Source organism: Megalops cyprinoides, chromosome 23 (genome assembly GCF_013368585.1).
Source record: "Megalops cyprinoides isolate fMegCyp1 chromosome 23, fMegCyp1.pri, whole genome shotgun sequence".
NCBI lineage: Eukaryota > Metazoa > Chordata > Actinopteri > Elopiformes > Megalopidae > Megalops > Megalops cyprinoides.
The window spans coordinates 14,918,833-14,932,475 of NC_050605.1; positions in this window are offsets into that span (position 1 = coordinate 14,918,833).

Here is a 13,643-nt window from a genome sequence, read left to right on the forward strand (position 1 = left end):
TTCTGTCAGTACATTTATATTATCCCTTTTTTTTCCAACTCAGCTTAAAATATTTGACATAAAAAAACAGTTCTAGCAATAAAATGTAAGACAAAGACATTATAGTAATTAAATTAATAATGAAGATGAATCACACAATTTACTGTCCAGTACTGAGAAGTGAGCACCTTTGGTAGCATTGCTCTTTCAGACCTGTCTCCTCTCCCCCTCTGGGCTTGGCAGCCTTGAAATGAGCGCTCGGCATTGCGATCACGTATTCTTCTCACAGTCACTGCGCATCGAAACTGGCCACCATATCAGGCTGGCTGTATGGATACCACACGTAGCGGTATGCATTGCGTGGGCAGATGAAAGCGGGTCATCCATATGCACCTGCGGGGAAGGAGCCGACGAAGGCCGCGGACACGGCCCCATTAACGAGTCAGTGCGTGTCAAGCGCTCCCCCCCCTTCGAATCGGCTGTCCGCCCCGAGCACGGAGTGAACAAAGTCAGCCCTGACGGCGCGCCGAGCTGCAACAGACAGATGAAACAATGCTCCCGCGGCTTTTATCCGCGGGTTGAAATGAGCGGGGGCCCGGAGGAGCACCAGGTCCTTGCTGCTGCATAATCAGCACCCGGGCGCTCACGGATGCGCGCCTGTCAAGCGCAGCGACTTTCAAAAGAACTTCAATTTTTACCGACATTGCATGCACTTCCTGCAAGCGACCACAGTGGGGCGGTGTTGCACCGGCAGAGCGCAGCATGGAATTAGGCAGGGAGGCGGGGGGGTGCACGGAGACTGGATCACTGCGTTGGAGCAAGTACTCGTGTTGATTAAAAGGTAAAGACTTTTAATTTTATTCAGTGTCTGTTCGTTTTAAATAAGGAAAATAAACAGACAAAATCTCCCATGATCATCACCCAAGTCACATGTACTCGATGAAAATATTCAGTTGGCCCCATGCAGGCCTATCCCCTAGAGAAGGGAGAAAAAAGAGCAGGCCCTAGCTCTATAAATATTTATGTGATGTGCTTTCTTGATTCACTTTACTGAGGGGAAACAAAAGTTGTGGGGAAGTTTCCCAAGGTAAACCAAACAAACAACTTCAAAAGAATTTAAAAGGAATCAGCAGTATGAATTAATTCTGTCAGTAAAAAAATCTGCAACTGAAATGAGGCTCCTTTATTTACATAGATTTTAAAGATACATTGAACTGCAGCTATTTATCCTTGTTTAAAGTTGATTTCATCTTTGAATGTCAGCGCTGGCAGCTGGAGGTAGCCTTGAATAACGTTAAACATAAACCTCTTCCTGGTATTATTTTCTGTTTGTCTCCACAAGCTTTTTTAGGCCTCTTTTTTTTCTGGATCTATATAATGAGTTCAGCTACCAGGGAAATAATGCAAAGATATACAACCTACTGAAAAGTGTAATCTAATCCGCTAAGGGTGAAGACGGTTTATTCTGAAGTGGCACTCGTTCAGTTCATATGGGTCTTATTTAAGAGTCATGCCTACCAAGTCTGTTTCTGCTTCCTCCATATTCAGCTTGATTTGACTCTTCCCATGAAGCCTCTTCCCATCTTTTATTGATGAGAGCCCCTTATTCAGATTGGGAGTGGGAAAGCTGTCTTTATTCATACATTGAATAGATTTTTATGATAATCGATTCTTGCTGCCTCCGTAAAGACTGGCATTGCTTCCATGCGTGTGAGGACTGACTTAAGACAAAAAAAGACAATGTTGCAATTATGTTGAGTGCTGAAGCATATACGTGCTTCCATTTTATATCTGAGGAGCAGTAATTTATTGCAACTAATGCTCCGCGAACTCCTTCTCCAGGCCATAGGACTAAGATTTGTGTTTGTGGGTATCCAAGTCACTCTTAACATCAGTCAATCACTGTAGGATGTTCTTTTTCCTCAGAGGTAGAGTGTGTGTGTTTGTTTAATCTGCAGGGGCCTGCTGTGGATCCCTTCCTAAAACAGGTTTAAAGATCAATAGGTTTAAATATCATTTAGTGTCAGTCAGCCCGGGGAGCTAGGCAACATAATCTCCAAACTGGAGCCTTTGAAGTAAGAGATAATTAGTTATCTAATTGTGGTAAATGGCAATGTCCAGGTTATAAATAAAGACACCTGGCACAATATATTGCATCCACTCATAAGACATGGTCTGCTTTTTAATATAGTGAATGTTGCTGCACTCGTTGTGGGCAGAGAAATGTGGGCTCAATGGCGCTTGCAAATGGTTTCGCTCGCTGCCCGTTCCGTGCTGTTCCGTTGAGCTGGTGCAGCGTGGGATGCCTGTCTGTGTGGTGCGGGGTTGTGAACGCCGGCACTCGAGGTGTGGCGCGTTCGCGAGGAGTGGCGCGTCCGCGAGGTGTGAGCCCGGAGTGCGGCGTGCGCCTCTCTCCCAGTCGTTTGTAATTAGCCGCGAAGCGGGGGCCTCGCGTGGGGGGCCGGGAGGAGGGAGCGCTTTGTCTGTGGCGTCTCAGAGGCCCTGAGACTCATCAACATTCCTGTTTTCAAGGGCACTGCTGTGACTGACAGGGCTTAATGCGAATCTCGCCAGAATTGGATTTGATCCTCCGGACTCTGCCAGGGGCCTGTTCCATAAGATTTGTTAGATTTACACTTTTTTTTTTCTTATAACAAACAGAATTACCTCTCAAAGAGCCATGCTGCCTTGCTGCATTGTGGGGGATCTCTGGATCTGAGGGATTTCTGGATCTGGGGGATCGCAAGCTATGAGCCAGGAAAAGGGGTGCTTACAGTGTCCATCTGAAGATTTGGAGGGGGGGCAGGAATGAGGAGGTGGGATTAACTAGCACACCTCCTACTAAGCAGCCTCCTTTTGAGAATTTGTGAGAATGAGATTTTGCAGAAAAGTCCTCGTTCTCCTGTTTCTGCTTCAAAGGAATGATGAAACTAAGTGAAACGATTATGTGTGACAGGCTTTGTCGTGAACCCGTTCCCATTCTGTTTGTCTCCGGGTTTTTATGCCAATCGAACCCTTAATCTTGCATTTGGCACGTTTATCCTAAATGATTCCAGCTGCCTGCGGGCCCAAGGTTGTTAATTAATGATTTAGTGAGGCTTTGAAAATCGTCTGGGTTTACCTGCCTCTGAGTTACCATAGGGATATAAACAAATTGAAATCGTTCTGATATAACTAATTACATTTACAGCCGTGTTAGGCAGTGAATTGGACAGCCGGTGTGAAGTGCGAACACGGCGGCCCACCCATGTGGGTCATGTGATTTGCGACCAATCGCCGGCGCGATGAGGAAAATATCGGGAGACGTCCTCCACCCTGAGTGAAGACACAAGGTCTGTATCCTCCCTTTTACAGGATTGTGCCAATCTCAATTCCTCACCCGAGTCGGAGAGATGCGGCTCTCAGCGTTGAGCCTATATAAGTAGACCCATTCTGCCACTGTTCAGATTGCTTTCTCTTCTCCTCGAGATCAGCCGGAGCATTTTAGAAAGGGTGATAGCCCTTATCTGTGGCGGAACCTCTGTAGCATTTACCCAGGTGAGCGCAGGTGATATCTCCTCCTCCCGCCTCTAATCTCCGTCACCCCGGCAGTGACGCTTAACAGAAGACGGCGCCTATATTTCATCTGACGGAAACGTCTCTCTCTCTCTCTTCCACTCTCTGTCTTTCCGTCTTCCTCCGCCGCTGTCCCTCCCAGGATTCATGGCGTTGTGTTTATCTGAAATGGGGGGCAGATCGGAAGGTTACCTGCGCGGCGTTACCTAGCGCTGCCAGACGTGTTCCCATCACGCATCACACTTGAACGCGCACCGAACGTTTCACTTTAGCGTTTTCACTCCCGCCTGTCTCTCTCGCTCTCGCTCATAAAGTGCACTGGTTATAGATGAATAAAGCCTGGCGCGTTTGGAGCGCCAATGTGGAATTAGGGGGAGGAGCCCCTGTTCAAAAAAAAAAAATAGAGGGCAGAGATTAATGGTCCCTCTTTATGTACTTGTATCTCTGCCTACAGTACAGACAGGGTGTGTTTCATTTTATTGGCTGAAGAAGTAGAACAGGGTGGGGTTTCAATGGGCATAAGATGTGCGGGCGTAAAATCAGAAAGACCTGAAACAATGCTTCAAGGCAAGGAGACCCCACTCCACACTTGTTGGCATGTATCATTTTGGAGAGAAAGGGAGAGATAGAGAAAGTGAGAGAGTACCCTAGATATTCATCTCTATCCCTGATTAAACAGGAGCAAAAACACAATATAAAAGGAAAAAAAAAGGCTTGTTTGGTAATTTGTCCTTTAAATTTGTGTTCTTAAAAATGTTACTCTGGTATCTTAATAGCATTGCACAGAACAAAGTCATTTGTCCAAAAATAACGAATACTGTTCCAGAAAACATGATATGGTGAACAATACACTTTTAGCATGCAAAATAAACCCTTCTTTCGCAGGCTAGGTGGCTGTCTCACAGCTGTATCCAGATCTCCATTTGTTCCTGAAGGTCCTCTACTAAGATGTAAGTAAGTGTATTTGCAACATTGCATTGCGGTTTGCATGTCCTCGGGACGTCCACAGAAGTCTGTTCCTTTTCAGCATGTACCTTTAATTAATGATGGATCTGGTATGGAACCACCTGCTTAACATCAAGGGCTAATGAATTAATTAGATGGGCGGTATAGGATGGATGGATTAATGCTGTCCCAGCGGGAGGCAGCTAGAATCTGCCAGGGCGAGAGAGCGCGTCACTTCACTATGAACATGGCTGTTGAGGGAACAGGAGGGCGGGGTCAGTTACATCTGACTCTATTCAGCCTGCAGTTTGGCTTCAGAAACACTGCTTTTTATTGCAAAATATCTGCAGACACATTTTGTGAAATATGTGTCAAGATACACAGATGACATAGATCTTTTTAAATGTTGCACAAAGGAGAACTTTACATGGATTTGTCACAAGCTCGGAAGAAAAACATTACATTTCATCACATTATTGGCATTTAGCAGATGCTTTTATCTGGAGTGACTTATGTAGGTCACATTTTTTTATTTGTTACCCATTTATACAGCTGGATATTTACTGAGGCAATTCTGGGTTAAGTACCATGCCCAAGGGTACAACAGCAGTGCCTCAGTGGGGAATCAAACCCACTATGCCACACTGCCATTAAAATGTTCCTTTGTTCACATGTTATTTAGATGCACAAACTATTTTTCCTTTTTTGTCAGAGCCCATCAGTGTTAAGATTTGGGTTATTGGGAATTCACTGCACGGATTCACCACCACTCCATTGCCACAAGTCACTAAAGTCACTAAAGCTAAAACAACAGGACAAGAAAGAGGAGGAAAATTTGGCCACCTCAAAATTAATGTAATTAATGATCACATTTTTTTTTAAATTTAAATTGTCATGTAGCATTTAAAAATATGTAATTACACCATAGTAATGATTATAGCAATTGCATTGACTAAACTGAAAAAAATAATAATAAAAGGCCAGTGCTGCAGACTGTGTCGAATGTCACTGCATGATGGGAGGAGGAGAGGAAAGCAAAAAGAATAGTATTTTCTTCCCATGGCATCCGAAGCAAAACACATTGTCCTTTTATATCAGCCAAATGTACCTTGAAATAGAACAACTCCATGGAAGATGTCGTTTCCCCCTCAGGTAATCTGTGTGAGACGTGTTCAACTTAAATCAATCTTAACGTACTTTGGTCAATTAAGCAAAGGCTCTCGCCTCTCCACTTGTTTCAACAATGATGCGCCTTACTCTGAGCTGCACATTTCTACATGTCCATGCAATAGTGACAAAAATAAATAAGTAAAAAATGAAAGCCAGCTTCAACAACTTCACCATTACCTTCTATCTTTGTGTGTCAAAAACCAACGTCTGAACGTCACGCTTAATGGTGTTTGGTCCCCCATACTTATTTATTTGGCATCAATTACATGCCATCCAAATTGCAGGTGTTGGTGTCATTGCTTGTCACATTGCATTTCCCTAGAGGACACTTTTTCAGAGTGGCTTACATGCTTACATTTTATTAATTTGTATAACTGGAGTCAATTCAGGTAAAGAGCCATGCCCAAGGGTATAACACCAGTGCTCCAATAGGGAATTGAACCAGCCACCTTCAACGTTATGAGACCTGCACCTTACCACTAAGTAATATTACCGGCTAAAACATTTTGGCATCACCATATACAGTCACAGCATGGCATTGCCACAGCAGCCCAGCACATGACACATAAAGCAGGCTGCTGCAGAACTCAGAAGCCAGGAATGGACATTTCACTCCTATTGGTCACACCATTGCCTCCCGTGGCTGAGGCTGACCCTTGGCCCCTTTCCCGGTCTCCCTGACCCTCACTCTGAGTTCCGCACCTGCCATGCATCTGGGGTGGGGTGGGCTTGTTACTGGCATGGGGGGCAGGGTAAGGTTTCTGTAATGCACCCACAGGGGAAGTCGCTGTGGTTGTGATGGCTGAGCTCCATTCACCAGGGGGAGCTTGGGGACGAGGTTGGTTGGCCATCTCATCCCAGCTTTCCTCTCAGATGAAAAGTGCAGGCTTTGACAGATGCCTGATCCTCGCACCTCACTGTCCCAGGGAGACGAGATCGAGAGAAACGCCGAAACACGGCGCTACTTCATTCTCTCCTGTCACTGAAATACTGTCTAGGGGCGGTATTTCGGAATTTATTATAGGATATGTGTGAAATTGGCTGTAGAAATAATGTGTTTCCTCAGCCTGGTGGGCGGTTGGCTCATAGCAGATGGCACAGTGATGTCACCGGCTCATAGTGGGGTCAAGTTGACTTTATAAGGGGATTGTAAAGGCGCGGAAAGCTGCGACAACAAACACTTTGCTTTACGCTGTGCGAGATGATTGTTCTTCGAGTGTGACACAGACTATGATGATCATGCAAGTGGAACTTCACCTGAAGAGGTAAACAAGGTAAGTGGCAACATCACTTGTACAGACGAGCCCCTGTCAACCCACTTATCGCTAGTAGGGTGTATGACCATTTTATCACTTTAGATCTCGGTCTGTGTAAGAGAATACAGGCCACCACAGCTGTTGCCCCTAGAAATGAGCACAAAGTGACACAGATACTGCATGTGTATTTGAATAAAGACCACCACAGATTTCACTGGTAGAGGCCAACAAAGTGTCGCGTAGATGTCAGCTGTAGTTAGCACCTGTAGATGTAAACACAACCCTCTTCAGATGATCCGTAGTGAATTCTCCCCTTGCCGTCTTGGTCAGCAGTGTTCCTTGCAGATTGTGGGCAGTCTCTGCCGTTAGCTTTCGGTCTGAACCAGCCATTGAACAGATAATTGGGAGAGCACACAGCAGCCATATTCAGGGGTAACTAAACTAACACAGAATTGGGAGTGTAATTCATTTTATTTCTAAAGCGCTTGTCTCACCTCCAAAGAGACTGCAGTAGTACATGAAAATAGAAATCATGGCAAGACAAAAGAAAGCACCAGTAAAAAAACAAAACAAAAAAGTATACAAATAGTCAGATAGAAAGAGTAAGACAACTATCTTGTCAATATGTGAAAACAAGTTTTAGATGTAGCTTTCACCTTTTGTGTTTTAAGGATCCAAAATTTCCACGTGAATCACACTTTTCCCTTTGTTGTTAGCGGAAGTGAAGAGATGACAAAGTCGTCATGTGTATTGATTCTTGTTTTTTTTCCAAACTTAAGTCTTTTTTGAAACCTCATTCTTCCCATTCGCTCAATACTACCACAAAAGAAATAGTTTTGAGCATTTTGACATGAAGCCAGCCAGCATACTCAACAAAAATCTGTCCTGTTTGCGGTCATGTTTTCTTCGTATCTTATTTTTTCTAACTGTGCAGTGCTATTTACAGTAGCATCTAAATTTAATGTGATTGAGATGTTGTCATATATCAAGCATCACACAACGGGATCGGTTTTGTTCCGTTGAGTCTTCCTCATCACCAGCAAACTTGCACATCTGTAACTTTGAGGGGAGGCTTAAAATTATTCATGTCGTATTCCCCGCGCATTTGTTTCGCGGGTTGTCTGATCCAAAACACAAATCTTTGAATAGCAACATCACATTAAACCCACCAAAAAAGCACCTGATGTTCCTGAAATAGCCTTTTTCATTATTCACAAAGAGGAAAATAATCCCCCCCGCCTGTTGATAACTCTGCAAACTCCCTCCGGCGTCTCTGAACTTGCAATGCCTCAGTTCGGCTCAGCAGGAAAAACGTGACTAACGGATATGCACATTTCTCAAGAACTGGATTTGCACAGCAGAAAGAATCAATGCTTCACAAAGCATTGGAGCACTGAGTATGTTAACATTTCCATAAGCTGATCACGTGCCAAAATATGAAATAGGTAGTCTCATCATACCTGTTAGCTATAGTACATGTCATAATTCTTCCAACCCATAAATCCATTGACAGAAAACTTTTTTTGGTCATTTGCCATATTATGGCATTAGAGCTTTCCTCAATGCCGCCAACAAACCTGGCCCTGTGGGCACACTATGGATTCCTTAATTTGTCAGATCCCTCAGTCCCGAGGAGCCCCTGTTACAAAATGACCAAAATTGCGTGTGCAAGGTAATCCATGAATGCCAGTGTAATGAATTACCATGGATTTGCGACCATTATTTTTACCTTTAACCGGTATTCATTTATGCTCTGTCGATATAAATGTTTTCAAGGTCATTATTGATTGAAGATGCTTAACTTAATTAAAAGGAACCAATCGATAGGACACCAGAATTGCTTATTTTTGTCTGTGCTGGCCAAAGGGTCATTGCTTTGTTTTCATGTCCCAACAGAATATAACAAATTTCATATGTGTTTATTCTCTGAGCAAAATGATATGATAAGGACTGTCCGCCTCACCTAACTTAATTTCTCAAATCCAATGCATAAGGCAACCATAACAAAAAGGGCAGTCTACAAGCATGTATCATGTACATATCTTCCCTTCATTTTGCAATGTCATTTAGATCTTTGAAAGTCAAAAGGAGAAATGGAACGAGGTGACACTCTGGTCTCTGAGGCGGAGTAGGGGTAGAAATGTGACTGGAATAGTTACAGTAGGTATTGCGAGAGCTGATTTTCAGTTGGACCAGAGAGATTGATTACACTGGACTCGCGAGTGAGATCTGGGGCAGTGGGTGGAGCTATTGAACAGGTGTAATCGTGTGATACTACATTACATTATTTATTTGCAGACATCCTTATTCAGGGCAGCTTACAAAGCTTATTTTCTTACATGTTAGCTATTTATACAGCTGGATAAGAAATGAAGTAATCCAGGATAAATGGATTTCTCTGTGTTGCAACTGAAAATGCCCACCCAGGATATGAATCTATAATTGTAAGGTTACAATTCAGGTTTGCCACACAAAACACCACACCATTCCCAATGACATACACATCTGTGTTGGTTTGAAATGGCTAGGGCTGTAATTTTATTATCTAATCTATCTATCTAATTATTAAGAATCCTAATCCATCCTGCACTGTGTGAAACCTTCTGCATTTAATTAACATGCACCTAACTGTAATTCAGAAGCATCAGGGATAGATGGTTATTGCTAGGCTTTGTGAGTAGGCGCCATGACTACAGGGTTGGCAACTCTCATGTATTCACCAGGACACATGCGATTTGTCCCACTTTCTCACGGTCTCGTGCTCACACGCAAAATCTCATGGCTTCAGGCGTGATCTCACCCCACGCACAGCTTCAGCTCGCTGTGATTGTTTCTGTGAGATTGTCAATTGGGCAGATTCACTCATCTTTACGGTTCTTGGATGTTCACGTAGCGAACACAGATGATTAGATAAATCCTCCATATAACGAAGGGGGTTTGTAGAAGGAGAGAGCACAGTGTTAACTCCCTGCTGCATTCTTTTGTTATCTCCCACGGTATCTCATTGTGTCCAGTAATGAATAGACTATTGTACACTAATGTCTTTTTTTGATGAAAAAGATAAGATACAATCTGATGGTGATATAAAAAAGCTGGACATTTGGCTGAAGCAAGTGCTACTGCCACACTGATTTTTTTTCCCTGCAGTGCACTGCAAACCCATAATGACAACCAGGGGCCCTGATTATAGTCCTGTGCTGGCATAATAACTGTGTGTGTGTGTGTATATATATACATATATATATATATATATATATATATGTATATATATATACACACACACACACACACACACACACACACACACATTCACGTGCATGCACACACCCACAGACAGTTGAAAAAACTTAGGAGTCTTGCCAGTCTGCTACAAGCATCCAAAGTGTGCTACCACAATTATGTGGCAAACCTAACACTGCTAGTTCTATTCTCAGACTGAATATCGGGTGTCAGCACTTTCTGCCTCTGCTCTGCATCTCCATCAGAGCGGGTCCTCTGTGTACTATTGACCCGTTGCTACATTTCATTGTTGCAGTGCTGCCGTGTTTTCCCGTGCCTTTGCTAATGTCAACATCCATGCAAATCGTGACACCCAGGCCGAATGCGAAAACCGGAATAATGTTGCTCTCATTCAATCGGCGGTCAAGGGAGGTTTATTACAAGAGGAGTTTTTTTTACTGTTTTTTTTTTTTTTTTTTGTGGGAGTGCCTTGAGGGTAGGCCAGCTCAGGAAAGGAAATGGCCGTGGACTTCATTAGCTGCCAGTCTCTCCCGTTCGGTCCGTCTTCCCGAAGACGACACCATCGTGGTCCTGTGATTAAAAGGCCTCCTCTCGTCTGGAGGAGAGATAGTGCAGTAGCCTTTTTTATCGTTTATTGTGTGCCACCTGAAAATGGTGGACGATGCTAATGAGAACCACCGGAGAAGTGAAATAATCAAGGAAAGAATTAATGCACAGCTGACGGCTGTATTAACGTCCTGGGCCTGCCGTCGCCCGATAACAAACTGCGCAGAGTACAATCTCTGCTAACAACCTCGTTAGAGATTCCCTTTTTCGTAATGACCGGTGATCAGGGGGAGAAGTGGAGAGGAGAGGAGCTCTCTCGGCTATTACGACGACAGCCATTAAACAACAGGGACGTAAAAGCATATTTATGCACCAACAACCAGCGCATTAAAAGGACAGTAGATCATAAAATGTTATTGTGTGAGTCATAACTGCAAGAGTCAATGAGGTACATGGCAGTGAAAAGTCCCAGATTCCTGGGTTAAGGGGTGGTCAGTACTAGACAGTGCTCTTCTACAAGGCACACTGTAACTACTTTTAATGAAATGTAACCCTGTTTCGAATGACTTTTTTATTGTTTTGTTAGCAAAGGAATACAAAGCAACAAGCCCTTACATTTAGCAAGTGCGAACATGGAACAGTATTCAGGTGAACAAACTCAACCACTGTCTCACACGGAGTGTACGGCGAGTCTGTGTTTTTACTGCACAGCGCATTTCTGGAAACCCAGTTGTAAACCTGATTGTTGAAAATTAAATCCCGTTTTCCCAAAGATAAAATTTTATGAGTAGGAATACACTCCTGAAAACAGAATAAAAAAGAGAAATATGCATAGAATATAATTAAATTTAAATTTATGTTTACATTTACATACATATGTTTACATTTAAATATAGTTACGGATGACATACAATGTAAATATCCATTAATGTGACATACACTGTGATGTTCAGTGATGACAGGATATGGAGAACAGCAAGATTCAAAGAGAGATTGCAGAAAAAGGATAAAACAAATCATCTTCAGCTGCCCTTCATGAGTTCAATAAATAGAAACAACAATCTAAAGTGAGGCAATGCAAAGGGAATCAAAAACTTTTCTCCCACTTCGCCATTCTCACAGGCTGGTTGTTTTCTCGCTCTCGTTCTCACTCCCCAGGCATTCTCTCATTGGAAAATCTCAGGATTTTCTATCTTAAAAATAATTAATATGAGAAATCATTCTAAACTGGATCATTATGGCACAAGGACTGTCTGTATGTCATATCACTGGTTCTGAGCCTTGGGCCCACGGGCTACATGTTAACCCGTTAGCACAATTGCGTGGCTTACTGGAAGAACTGCTGGAAAAATATTTAGCGGAGTGATGTAGAGGAAAAAGGTTTCGTATTGTGAGCAGGGAAACAGCTTTGCATTATGCGGCAACCTTTGTGATGTCACTGCAAGTTTCGAAATATATGACTCAGGCAAGAGTTGTGGGTACTTCCCACATGGTGTATTGTGCTCAGTGTGTGCAGACCACATTGGCAAGCTAATTCAGAAAGACATATTTCCTCAGACATCTCTACTACCACTTTATATATTAATAACCAATAATGTCAACCAAATTGCTTTTTATTCAATTATTCAGCAGTATACTCTCTGCAAACCATAATAGTTGATGCTTGGCTGAAATCTCAGTGCTATTAAGATGATGGTCCACGCATCTTGACCGGCTCTTATCCAGGACTATGTCACGCATTTGGAAGAGGTGATTTGGCATATCTGTGTTTTTGTCCTAGCTGAGGTCTGCTTAGAGTTGATAAATCTGCCCAATTAACTGTAGTCAATCATTGTGCTGATGAAATCTAAAAGAAGAAACAGAAACGTGTAGTCACGGTAGCGGTGGCATTCACTGTTACTGCAAATTGGCAGAGATAATGCATCCAGCCAATCACATCACGTAACGAATGATGATAAAAAGCTTGTGTGTTTGTCTGGGAGTGATGTAATTTTGCCCCTTGGGCAAAGAGGAGCTGAATCAGGAACATACCCTATCCCAGAATGCTTCTTTCTCTTCTGCTAGAAAGGCAAAAGAAATCAAAATCCTGAGGCATGAACATGGAGTGAGGGGAACACTCTAATTGTCTTAGTTGGATTTTTTGGAGAGTGAATAGATTTTTACAATAGGGAGACATAAACTCACTGCTTTAAAAAGTCGTGGAAAATGTGCTAAAATGGGTCCGTTCCCTTGAAAGTGGTGGCAGGGCAAAACAGAACAGCCCCACTGTTTTCAGACACCACTTAATCCAAGTAATTGCCAATGAAACTGTATTTATTCACAGTTAAATTGAATGTTGCTTCTGGCTTTTTTTTCAGTGCTAAATTTGAATTCAGTTTTATTATTGTTTTTTCCAAGCATTTTTGATTTGTCAAACTGACAACTTGGGTCTGGGCTCAGTTTATGGAGGGAACGATGTGAATGCCTGAAGCTAAAAATAGAAATGTCACAATGTTGAATTAAATCAAGCCCTTCTGTGGAAATGGTAGTAGTTTAACTGGGTCAATAATCAAATTTATACAGCGAAATATAGATTTTATTGTTTTTTGTACCCTTTAGCTACAAGTCATTTTCACACAGTTTAGGTGGATGGAGACATAAATATGCAAATCCCGCTCATGATAATTGCCATTCTTCCCCCGTTAATATCCGTTACCATGGTTTCAGCCATTGTTTCTCTGTTGTCGTTCCTGTTGTGTGAAATGTCTGACAGTGGCTTTATAAAGCACACCAACGTGGTGTGCGTAAACACAGATGCTTTCCAGCTGAATTAATTTCCTGACGCGTATGACTAACGAGCAGGTGCTTGTACCGGAATTTGTCCTGAATAAATTTGAAAAGTACCACTGTGCTATACTGTGAATCCACAGTCTGAGTAGCTCCCCCAGCCCTGGCCCCCCTGGCCCCCCCAGC